This window comes from Oryctolagus cuniculus, chromosome 5, assembly GCF_051225735.1.
Source record: "Oryctolagus cuniculus isolate XC-2025 breed Fujian yellow rabbit chromosome 5, ASM5122573v1, whole genome shotgun sequence".
NCBI lineage: Eukaryota > Metazoa > Chordata > Mammalia > Lagomorpha > Leporidae > Oryctolagus > Oryctolagus cuniculus.
This window is the reverse complement of record NC_142871.1, coordinates 51355101-51367952: the sequence shown is the minus strand read 5'-3', so window position 1 is coordinate 51367952 and position 12852 is coordinate 51355101. Positions and strand designations below refer to the sequence as shown.

The following is a 12852-nucleotide window of genomic DNA, read 5'->3' as shown; positions in this document are numbered from 1 at the left end:
CATGCAGGAGACCTGGAAGCAGCTCACATTTCCTGACTTTGGACTGGCCCAACTACAGCTGTTGCAGCCATCTGGGGAGTGAATCAGCAGATAGAAAATCTCTCTCTCCCTCTCTCTGTAACTCTGCCTTTCAAATAAATTAAAAAAAAATCTCAAAAGTGATGGCAAAATAAACACATTCTCAGAAGAACAAAAAATGGGAAAAAAGCTGGCAGACCTCTTAAAAGAATTACTAAAGAAAGTTCTTCAGACAGAAAGCAAATCACCCCAGATGGAAACTCAGAAGAAAAAAATATAATGGGTATGTAAAGGTAACTATACAGAAAAAACAGTTTCAGGGCATATTTTTGGTCTACACTGACTTAAAAATGATTATAGAATATGTATATATTTTTATACATATATAATTATATAATATGTATATAATTGCATTGTTGGGCCTATAATATATAGGAAAGCAGTATATTTGGCAACAATAGCAAGAAGAGGTGGGAGGAAGGCCATATTGAATTAAAGAAATGACTCCAGATGGTAATTCAAATGCACAAGAGCAAATGAAGAGAACTAGAAATAGTAAATTAACAAGGTTAATATAACAAACACTCTCTAAATATATTTGTTCTTTCTTTTCTAAGCTTGTTTAGAAGGTATAAAATTATACAAAGCAATAATAAAAACAATGTGTTGCTGCAATTGTAACATATGTAGATGAAATATGTGTAACAATTATAGCATAAAAAAGGAAAAATGATATGAAACTATGTGGGTATCTCACTAGAATAAACTATGCACATGCCAGAAATAAATTCTGACAAGCAATTCTTAAGAATCACTAAGAAAATAATAACAATAAAAGAGAGAAAACATTAAAGGAATAAACATTACTACTCTAAAAAATAATTCATTTAATGCTAAGGAAGCAGCACAAAGGAATAAAAGAGTTGAAAATTAAAAAAAATAAATTCAAACATATCAATAACATGAATGGATCAAACAATCCAATCAAAAAGGCATAGACCCGGGAAGCCTTCTGGCCTAGCAGTTAAGGGGCCACTTGGGACGCCTGCCTATCAGAGTGCCTAGTTTCAAACTGTAGCTCTGCTCTGGATTCCAGATTCCTGCTAATACATACCCTAGGAGGCAGCAGGTAATGGTGCAAGTGGTTGGGTTCCTGTCACCCAAATGAGAGACCCAGATTCAATTCCTGGCTCCTCACTTTAGGATGGCCAAAATTAGTTGTTTCAGGCATTTGGAAAGTAAACCAGTGCACAGGGCATTTCTGTCTCTGCATTTCAAATTAAATAAATAAATAATTTTTTAAAAAATCAAAAGACACAGATTGACACAATGAATAAGAAAATCCAACTATATGCTATCTACAAGAGACATTTCAGGTTCAAAGAAATGGATTTAGCACAAAAGGATGGAAAAACACACATATGTCAATAAGAGGAAGAAAGCTGGAATAGGTATGCAAATATCAAAAAAAAGATTTTAAAATAAAAAACATTACTGGAGATTAAGGAGAGCGTTTTACAATGATAAAATCATCAATCCATCAGGAAGATACAACTACACAGAAGATCAACAAAGAAACACAAGACTTAGACAAACCAACTAGACCTGAAAATATTTATAGAACACTACACCCAACAATGGCAACATAATATATTCTTCTTAAGTGCCCATGGAACATTCTTCAGGTTAGACCAAAAGATGGGTTAATAAAATAACCTTCAAAATATGTAAAAGGATTAAAATCATACTCTTTAATGATAATGGGATTAAGTTATTATCAATACAAAGAAATGTGAAAAACACACAAATATGTGGAAATTAAACAACACATTGCAGGGTGGTTGCTGTGGCAACCACAGCCTGCAGTGCTGGCACCCCATATCGGTGCCAGTTCAAGTCCCGACTGCTCCACTTCTGATCCAGCTCTCTTCTATGGCCTGGGAAAGCAGTAGAAGATGGCCCTAGTCCCTGGGTCCCTGCACTTGTGTGAGAGAGCTGGAAGAAGTTCCTGGCTTCAGAATGATGCCACTCTAGCCATTGTGGGTATTTGGGGAGTGAACCAGTAGATGGAAGACCTCTTTCTCTCTCTCTCTCTCTCTCTCTCTCTCTCTGCCTCTGCTTCTCTCTAACTCTGCCTTTCAAATAAAATATATAAAATCTTTTAAAAAAATACACATATACACACACATTGCTAAATCATCATGAGTCAAAAAATAAATCGTAAGTGAAATTACAAAATACTCTGAGATGAAAAAATGAAAACACAGCATGCCACAACTGGTAAGATGCAGATAAAGTAGTATTTAGAGAATAACCATAAATGTCTATGTTAAAAAGGATGGAAGATCTCGAATCAATAACCTAAGCTTCTGCCCTAAGACATTAAGAGCAAATTAAACTTAAAGCAAGCAGAAGAAAACAAATAATAAATATTAGAATAAAATTATTAAAACAGAGAACAGAGAAATGAGAAAATCAACAAAACCAAAAGTTGACAAGCTTTAGCTAGACTGATTAAGCAAATGAGAAATAGTCAAATGACTTAAGCCCAGAATCAAAGACGGGACATTTTTACTATATTTTCAAAAGTAAAAAGCGGGGCCAGTGTTGTGACATAGTAGGACTAAGCCTCCACCTGTGGCACCAGCATCCCATATGGGCACTGGATCAAATCCCAGCTGCTCCACTTCCAATCCAGCTCCCTGCTAATGTGCCTGGGAAAGCAGTGGAAGATGGCCCAAGTGCTTGGGCTCCTGCACCCATGCGGGAAACCCAGAAGAAGCTCCTGGTTCCTGGCTTTGGATCAGCTCAGCTCTGGATGCTGCAGCCATCTGGGGAGTGAACCAGTGGATGGAAAACCTGTCTTTCCCTCTCTCTGTAACTCTGCCTCTCAAATAAATAAAATAAATCTTTATTAAAAAAAAAAGTAAAAAGGGTTATAAAGGAACACTATGAACAAGTGTATGCCAACTAATTAGATAACTTAGATGAAAATGACAAATTTCTAGGAAGATGCCAACTACAGAAAATGACTCAATAAGAAAAAGAAAATCTGATTAGACTTTACATGGATGGCTTCACTGATGAATTTTATGAAATATTCCAAGAATCAAATACTAATTCTTTACCAATTCTTTTTTTATACTGGTCTCCCGGGTGGGTGCAGGGGCCAAAGCATTAGACCTATCTTGGGCTTCTTTCCCAGGGTCATAAGCAGGGAGCTGGATCAGAAGTGGAGCAGCTGGGACTTAAACTGGCACCCATATGGGATGCCAGCACTGCAGATGGTGGCTTACCCAGCTGCATCACAGCGCAGGCCCCTAGTAACTCTTCTTTAAAGTAAGAGCAAAGGAAAAGTATTAGGGTCAGTGCTGTGGCACAGCAGGTTAAAGCCCTGGCCAGAAGCACCAGCATCCCACATGGGCACCGGTTCTAGTCCTGGATGCTCCTCTTCCCATCCAGCTTTCTGCTACGGCTTGGGATAGCAGTAGAAGATGGCCCAAGCCCTTAGGCCCCTGCACCCACGTGGGAGACCTGGAAGAAGCTCCTGGCTCCTGGCTTTGGATCGGCCCAGCTCTGGCTGTTGCGGCCATCTGGGGAGTGAACCAGCAGATAGAAGACCTCTCTCTCTGCCTCCACCCCTCTCTGTAACTCTTTCAAATAAATAAATCATTTTTTAAAAAAAAGTATTAACCACATATCAAAAATCAGACAAGAAACACACAAATAATAATGACCAATATCTTTCATCAATTTAAATACAAAAATCCTTAATAAGACACTAGCAAACCAAATCCAGCAATATATAAAAAGGATTATACACCTTGATCAAGCTGGATCTATCCCAGGAATGCAAGGTTAGCTTAATAGCCGAAAAATCAATGTAATATCCACATAGTAACAAAATAACTGATCAATTAAAAAAATCACCTGATTATGTCAACAGAAGCAGGAAAAGCATTTGACAAAATTCAACATTCCCTCCTGATTAAAAAACAAAAATCCACTCAATAAACTAGGGACAGAAGGGAATTTCTTCAACCTAGTAAAAGGCATTCACAAAAACTTACAGCAAACATTCTTATTGGTAAAAGACTGAACATTTTCCTGCTAAGGAATAAGGCAGGGAGGGATATTTGCTCTCACTACATCCATTCAATATTTTACTCTAAGTTCTATGAAGGGCAATTAAGCCAAAAAAATCAAATAAACATCCAAGAAGGAAAGAGAAGTTACAACTATATCTATTTGTAGATGACATGATTTTACATATAGAAAATCTTTAAGGATTAAACCAGAAATGTATTAGAATCAATAAATGAGCTCAGCAAGACAGAAGGATCAAAAAACAAAACTGCAGTCTATATACTTGCAAAGAAAACCCCAAAAATATAATTATGGAAATATTTCCATTTACATCAATGTCAAGAAATATTTAGGAAAAAAATTTAACAAAAGAAATGCAAGGGGCTGGCGCTGTGGCACAGAGGGTTAAAGCCCTGGCCTGAAGCACTGCATCCCATATGGGTGCTGGTTCTAGTCCTGACTGTTCCTTTTCCCATCCAGCTCTCTGCTGTGGCATGGGGAAGTGGCAGAAGATGGCCCAAGTCCTTGGGCCCCCACATCCACATGGGAGACCCAGAAGCTTCTGACTCCTGGTTTCATATCAGCGTAGCTCCGGCTGTTGCGGCCATCTGAGGAGTGAACCAGAGGATGGAATACCTCTCTCTCTGTCTCTACCTCTCTCTGTAACTCTGCCTTTCAAATGAATAAAATAAATCTCTAAAAAAGAAAAAAAGAAATGCAAAACTTATACTCTGAAAATTACAAAATGTTGCTGAAAATATTAAAGGCAATGTAAATAAATGAAAAGATAGCCCATATTTAGTGATTAGAAGACTTAGTATTGTCTTAGTATTAGCACTGCAGTCATCCATCAGTACCTGTGAGGGAATGGTTCCAAACCCCTCACCTCTGCAGATACTAAAATCTGTAGATACTCAAATCTCTTATATCAAATAATATAATAGTTACATATAACTATCCACATCCACCCATACACTTTAAATCTTTTAATCATCTCTACCTCATTTATAATATCGAATACAAAATAAATGTTACGTAAATAGTTGCCATACTCTACTATTTAGGGAATAATGACAAGAAAAAAAAATCTGCAAATAAGTGTTCACTACGAATACTGCTTGGTTGCTTCTGCAGATGTGGAACCCCTGGATATGCAGAGTAATCCCCAAAAGAAATCTAGAGATTCAATGCAATCACTATCAAAATCTCAGGTGATTTCTTTGTAGAATTGACAAGGTTATCTTAAAATTCACATAAAAAAAAGTATTCCAAACAGATCATCTTGAAAATGAACAAGGTTAGAAGATGCACATTTTCCAATTTCACAACTCACTGCAGAGCTACAGCAATCAAGACAAGGAGGTAATGCAATAAGGCTACAGACCAACAGAACAGAACTGATTGTCTGGAAATAAACCTATACATTTAAGGTAAATTCATTCTTTGTGAGGGTTCCAAGCCAATTCAGTGGGGCAAAGAATAGTCTTCTTTACAGATGCTGTTGGAAAATCAGACACCCACATGCAAAAGCATGAATCTGGGCAACCCTCTACTCACATCATATAAAAAAATTAATCTAAACTGGACCTAAATGAGAGGTGCTAAAAATTCTGAAAAGATGCGCATACATTTTTATGACCTTGAATTAGGCAATGATCTTTGAGAAATGCTACCAAAAGCACATGCAGAAAACATAAAATGCCTTTCATCAAAATTAAAGAGTTTGTGCTGCCAAGAAGACCACCAAGAAAATTAAAAGATAACTCCTTTAAGGGAGAAAAATTTTGCACACTATATATATTTGATAAAAAACTTGCATTTAAAATAAATACTTATAACTCAATAATAAAAAGAAATGACCAAATTTAAAAATGAGCAAAGAACCTGAATAGTTACCTCTCCACAGAAGATATATATATGGCCAATAAGCAAACACAAGATGTTGACTATCTTTACCTACCAGAGAAATGTAAATCAAAACCATGTTGAGATATTACTTTACACACCATCACGGCTATCATCAAAAAGACATTTAAAAGAAAAGCGTTAGTGGGGATATGGAGAAATTGGAACATTCACACATTTTTGGTGGGAATATAAAATGGTGCAGCCATTTTGGAAAGCAGTCTGGGCCCTCCTCATAAGGAGTTATCATATAGAATCCAGCAACTCCATTCCTAATCATAAATCCAGAGAAATAAAAACACAGGTCCCATATAAAATCTATATGCAAGTTTACAGCATTATTGATAACAGCTATAAATGGGGGAAAAAACCAATGCCCATCAACTTAGGAAAAGATAAATAAGATGCGCTATGTCCATATAACGGACTATTCCTAGACAATACTCACAAGAAAAAGATAAACTGTTGATATATGCCACAACATGGATGAAAACATCAAAGACACTCTGCTTGGAATATGCTGGTCACAACAGATTACATACTGTATGACTTCATTTATATGAAATGTCCAGAATAGGCAACCTACAGGCAACTACAAATCTACTAATCTATGATCTAATTTGGTAGCCGCACACCTGTGGGGAGGAATGGAAGCACTGAAATAGCTGAGGGCTACAAACTATCTTTCTGAGATGATCAAAATTCCCCTAAAATCAATTATGGTGATAGCTGAACATCTCTGTGAATATTCCTGAAACTACTGACCTTTTAAATGGATGACTTATATGAATCTAAAAACTACTGACTCTATAAATAAGTGAATTGCTATGTTAATTGTATCTCAATAAAGCCATTTTTTGAAAACATTACTATGTAATCATACCAGAGGGCACTTGGCAGTGAATTCTTTGCACACTGGATTCAAAGTCTTAGCAAGTACAAATTCTATCAACTATGTACCTACTAACTATCTATTAGTTCATTTGTAAAACCCTTTCCCTCCTTATCCTTCCAGTTTTTTGACTCCTTCTAAATGACCATGCATAAAAGGCCTCCAATCTCACAAAGCCTCCTTGCCTAGCTTCTGCCAAGCATGACTTCCATCTAAAGTCATCCGTCTCTATAGTAACCAACTAGAAAAAGCTGCTATGCTTAGCAGTGGCTTTGTGAAAGCACTGGTCTAGTACAGATGTTCCAAAGATTCAAGTCTTCTCTCTACTGATCATTACTTTCCCCCTGGCATCAGGTAAAGAGCAGAGCCTCTGATGAATGGGAAAGGCAGGGAATTAGAGAGAAAGGGGTGGAGTATAAAGCATGAACAAAGATGGACCACAAGAGAAAACTGAATTCAAGAGGAAAATGAATTTACAAAGAGCTAGATTTATAAGAGGACTAAGAAGACAAAGTAAAACAACAACAACAAACAAGATGTAAAAAACAAGATAAATTTTAGATATTTGCATTCATACTTTTCTGGTCAAAAATGACGCTATTAACACCAACAAACTGTCAACCATGAAAATAATTACAGTGCTTCAGAAAGCTGGCTGATGTGATTTATAGCTACCCAAAAGGTATTTAACAATATAGTCTAGTTAAGGATAACTAGTTATAGCAACAACCTATAACATTATGGTGGGTAACAATGAACACAAAACAGTGGAACATTTTTTAAAGATTTATTCATTCATTCATTCAAAAGACTGACAGACAAAGAGGGAGAAAAAGAGTGAGTGAGTGAGAGAGAGAGAGTGAGAGAGATCGACCGACCCTGGGTCTCCCAAGTAGGTGGCAGGGATGCAACCACTTGAGTCTCATCCACAGTTTTTTCAGGTGCACTAGCAGGAAGTTGGATAGGAAGCAGAGCATCCAGGACTCAAGTGACACTCTGATAGGAGATCCTATTGTCCCAAATGGCTGCTTAAATGGCTCTACCACAAAGCTGACCCCAACAAACTCTTACTGATGAAGTATAGCAGAGAATGGAGAAGGGGTACACTTTATGTAACAGACATGGAGAACCTACAAAATGTATAAGGAGGTATAGCTCTATCCTCCTGTACCTTCTGAATGTCCCTTTTACAAAGAGTCTGGATACCTGTAGTGCCTCAATGAAGAGATTCCCCCCACTGTTACCCTGGGGGATCCTCCTCTTATTCCTAGTATGCACCTGAGCCAACCTCATTAATAACTTTTTTTCTTCAAGATTAATCAAGTCATTACTATAGGAAATGGTACCAACCACATTTTCTACACATAAAGGCCACCTCACATTTTGCCTGCTGCAGTAGAGACACAGTAGAGAGGTATTAGGCCATCAGTTAGAGGAGTGGGTCTCTGAGCACTAGCATTCTGTCTTGCTGTAAAGGATGATAATACCTTCCCCCTACCACACCAGGAGGCTCAGAAACAAGTTATTTAAATGTTCTTCACAAATGGTTAAAATTTTTTTCATTTGCCTGTATTTATATGTAATTGGTTAAAGTTGCATCTAACATTTTCTATTGTATTACCATACTTATTTGATTACATAGTTATCTTTCTTACAGGGCCATAAGGTCTTCGTATGTTTTATTTTTGAGCATTCCATGGAGCCTAACACAAAAATTTCATGCAACAAATGCTCTCTGTATACATGTAATGAATCATTAAAATTACTTAAAAAACTTAACTCATTTAAAAATGGTTATAAACTCCAGCAAATCTACATTCTACATAAATTTTATTTAAAACTATCATTAAAATTTAATATCCTATCACTAATAAATAAAAGGATGCCTTTTAACCTAACTAAAGATCATATTAAAACAAGCCTTACAGAAGAATCTTTTCTTAAAAGATGGAAACAATAAGTAAGTAACTCTTAAAAGACAATTCAACATGGTGAACAAGAAATTCCCCGTGTGGAAATCTAGGATTTGAACAAAGGCAAGAAGTTAGTACCTCCACTCCAGTAACTCCTATAGCAGGCAGGGACTAAGACTCGATTTAATTCTTAGTTCCAGTACATTTTAATTCAGCACATTTCAGTTCAGTTCACTTAATCCTACTACTTCTTAATTCATACTTTCAACACTTAAATTTCAGAATCTTAGAAGTCCTCTATAAAGGACCCTTGGATCCATGGAAACAAGCTGCAACTTGTCTCTGCAGAATTGAAGCTATAACTTCCTTTGAAAACCGGTTCCAGAACACCAATCCACACTCCATCACACCCCTACTGCCAAGGCTGAATTACCATCTCATTTATCACCTCAGAAAATACTAGATGACTAGCCACTATTTCAATTAAATAACGTAATTCTGAGTGGAGGAAAAAAATCTTGCAAGTGTATTTGTTTGTTACTGCCATCATAACAAACTATCACAGACTGGATGGCTTAGAACAGAAATCCACATTCTCTAGTTCTGAAGGCGAGTTCAAGATCGAGGTCTTGACAGGTTTGCTTGGTGCTTGGTTTCTTTTGAGGACTCTTGCCATGCCTCAGAATGGTCTTTTTTTTTTTTTTTTTTTTTTTTTTTGACAGGCAGAGTGGACAGTGAGAGAGAGAGACAGAGAGAAAGGTCTTCCTTTTGCCGTTGGTTCACCCTCCAATGGCCGCTGCGGCCGGCGCACCGCGCTGATCCGATGGCAGGAGCCAGGAGCCAGGTGCTTCTCCTGGTCTCCCATGGGGTGCAGGGCCCAAGCACCTGGGCCATCCTCCACTGCACTCCCTGGCCACAGCAGAGGGCTGGCCTGGAAGAGGGGCAACCGGGACAGAATCCGGCGCCCCGACCGGGACTAGAACCCGGTGTGCCGGCGCCGCTAGGCGGAGGATTAGCCTAGTGAGCCGCGGCGCCGGCCCCCAGAATGGTCTTTTTTCAGTGAGTTTGTGTCCTCAGTATTTCTTTATATGTCCAAATTTCCTCTTTTTTGAGGATATCAGTCAGATTAGGCAGGACTCAGCCTAACAATTTCATTTCATTCAGCCACTATGTCAGAGGCTCATCTTCAAATACAGTCACCTTCATACTTCAACACAAGAATCAGGGGGAGATCTAACTCAACCTGCAACAACAGGTAACCAGGTTCATTCATTTCAGCCTTTGGCACCAGTTTAGGCTTTGCTCATCTTAGGTCCAGACAACTCATCCTTCCCCCAAAATGATCTCTAGAGAGCTCTGATTTGGGGATTACATTCCACACAGCCATCCACGAATCATGTGGGACCCCTGGGGTACTTAAATTGTTCAGCAACTGGTTCTATAAATTGCCCCTGAAGGTATTAACAGTTTAAAAACATGCTGGGCTCATCCGGGGAGTCTTTATGGTCTTTCCTGAAAGGTATCATAAGTGAAAAGGAACATTTGGTGGAATTTCTTAAAAGCCCTTCGATATTTCTGATGGGCAAGAGTAAGAGTCAAGACGGGAGAGCAGAAGGATGACAGGTCACAAGATGATCTTTTACAATTTCTAGTGAACCATTAGGGAGGTATTTGGTTTCTGTTTTTTTTTTCTTTATTTTAGATTTATTTATTTATTTATTTGAAAGTCAGAGTTACACAGAGAGAGGAGAGGCAAACAGGGACAGAGAGAGATGTCTTCCATCCGCTGGTTCACTCCCCAATTGGCCCCAATGGCCGGAGCTGCGCCAATCCGAAGCCAGGAGCCAGGAGCTTCTTCCAGGTCTCCCACGCAATTGCAGGAGTCTGAGGACTTGGGCCTTCTGCTACTGCTTTCCCAGGCCATGGCAGACAGCTGGATTGGAAGTGGAGCAGCCAGGACTCAAACCGGCACCCATATGGGATGCCAGCACTGCAGGTGGCAGCTTCACCCACTACACCACAGTGCCAGCCCTTTGTGTTTTCTTAAATACCGTTATATACGGTGCATTGAAAATTTTTGAAAGAAAATATGCCAGACTACTGGCTTAAAGATAGATTTTCTGCCTCTGGTGACACTTAACACCAAAAATGAGTTTTTTAGGACTGGTCTCATTAGGACACATGCATGGTCACCCTACAAAATGTGCTTCATTTTAACAAGTGCACTTTGATAAAACAAGGAAATTAGAATCTCCTTTAAAAAAAAAAAGACTTATTGATTGATTCAAAAGTTAGAGTTACAGGGAGAAGGACAGAGATCTTCCATCACTCCCCAATGGCCATGCTCGGGCCAGGCTGAAGTCAGGTGCCTTGAGCTTCTTTCAGGTCTTCCACGTGGCTAGCAGGGGCCCAAGCATGTGGGCCATCGTCTCTTGCTTTTCCCAGTCCATTAGCAGGGAACTGGATCAGAAGTGGAGCACCCAGGACACAAACTCGCACCCATATGAGACGCCACCATTGCAGATGGCGGCTTTACCAGCTGCGCCACAACATGGGCCCCCGAATTTCCTCTTAACAGTGCTTGCAATATGGTCAAGCCTTTGCTGCAGAGTTTAAGATGCTGCTTGGAATGCCCACATCCCATATCACAGCTCCTGGATTCAAGCGCCAGCTTTATTTGCAATTCTAGGAAATGCTATCTTGAGGGATAGCAGATGTCTCAAGTAGTTGTATTCCTGCCACACAGGTGGGAAACCCAAAGTAAGTTCCTAGTTGGTTCTCGGCTTTGGCATGGCTAAACCCAGCTGCTGTGGGCATTTGGAGAGTGAACTAGCAGATGGGAGATCTCTCTGCCTTTGAAACAAGGAAAAATAAATACACAAAGATTTTTTTTTAAACAATGACTGCAATAATCAGACATCTGCATACACCGGTCTCAAAGGAGTCATGTTCTAATCTTCAAATGGTCATTTTATCTCATGTATCCAACATGTCTTAGTGCATACAGCAATCTCCATTTTATCCTAGCCACCATTAAGACCAACATTAATAAGAGTGCTGTTTTATCACCTGTAGTAAACTGTGTCTGTTACCACACAATGACTTTCAGTTTAATGAACAGAAACAACAGGGTTCAAGAAACTTTCGGTAGGTTCTACCTAACTGCTGAATTATTAAAAAAAAAAAAAATCTGACTCCTCTCCCCCAACTACTTTTCTTGAATGTGGGCAGGCCTAATATTAACTGTCCCAAGTTCATTCCAAAGACTATCAGATGAAGCTGTCCCACCATAAGCAACGTACCTTAAATATGAACCATGCTAAGAATGACAAATCAAAATTCTGGGCACTATGCTGAGAGGAAGCCCTTATAGCATCAATGATACTTAGGAAATAACTCAATGACAAAGTAATTTTCAGTCTGGATTGAGTCATTTGGGCGTTTGGGGGTTTCAATCTCAACACTTAAATAAAAAATAATAGCTAGGAACTGCACGGAATGAAACAAACCTTTTTCCACCCTTACTCAGTAGACTCCAAGCTCAAGAGCATGATAAAAGCTCCCCCATTTCCCCACAAGGGTAGGCAAACAGATAAAGCTATTCACATGTCCTCATTTCAGACCTCAGAATCTGTCCAGCCAAGAATTATGTCCAACGGCTTAGGTCATAAACTGTTGAAGATGAAAAGTCGTGATATTCCTTCCTGTTTTTTTCCCTTCTCTACTGTGCCGCCCTTTTGGTTTCCCGACTCTTCCATTTTCTCCTTTTATGTTCCTGCTATGCTCCCCAAACAACACAAGCCTGAGGTGTAACTGATCACCTCTCCTGTAATTTTTCTTTTTCTTTCTAGAGCTATGGAATGGGCAGAAGATAACCAGGTGCAGCCCAAGATTACCCACTTAAATTTACCGAGCAAAGTGTGTAAAATCATCTCCTCTCCTTTCATTTTGTGTCTACTTAAGTAACGGCGCTGTCGTGCCCAAGCGTAGATACTAGCCAAGAACTAGATTTCCAAAATGGCTTTGCTCCTTTCGAGC

At 39.0% G+C, this 12852-nt stretch overlaps 1 protein-coding gene across 1 annotated transcript in view; it reads right to left on the bottom strand.

Annotated features, from left to right (window-relative positions):
- Positions 1 to 12852, bottom strand: part of LOC100340330 (DNA helicase MCM9) — a 55312-nt gene that overhangs the window by 40712 nt on the left and 1748 nt on the right. The window lies entirely within an intron of this gene.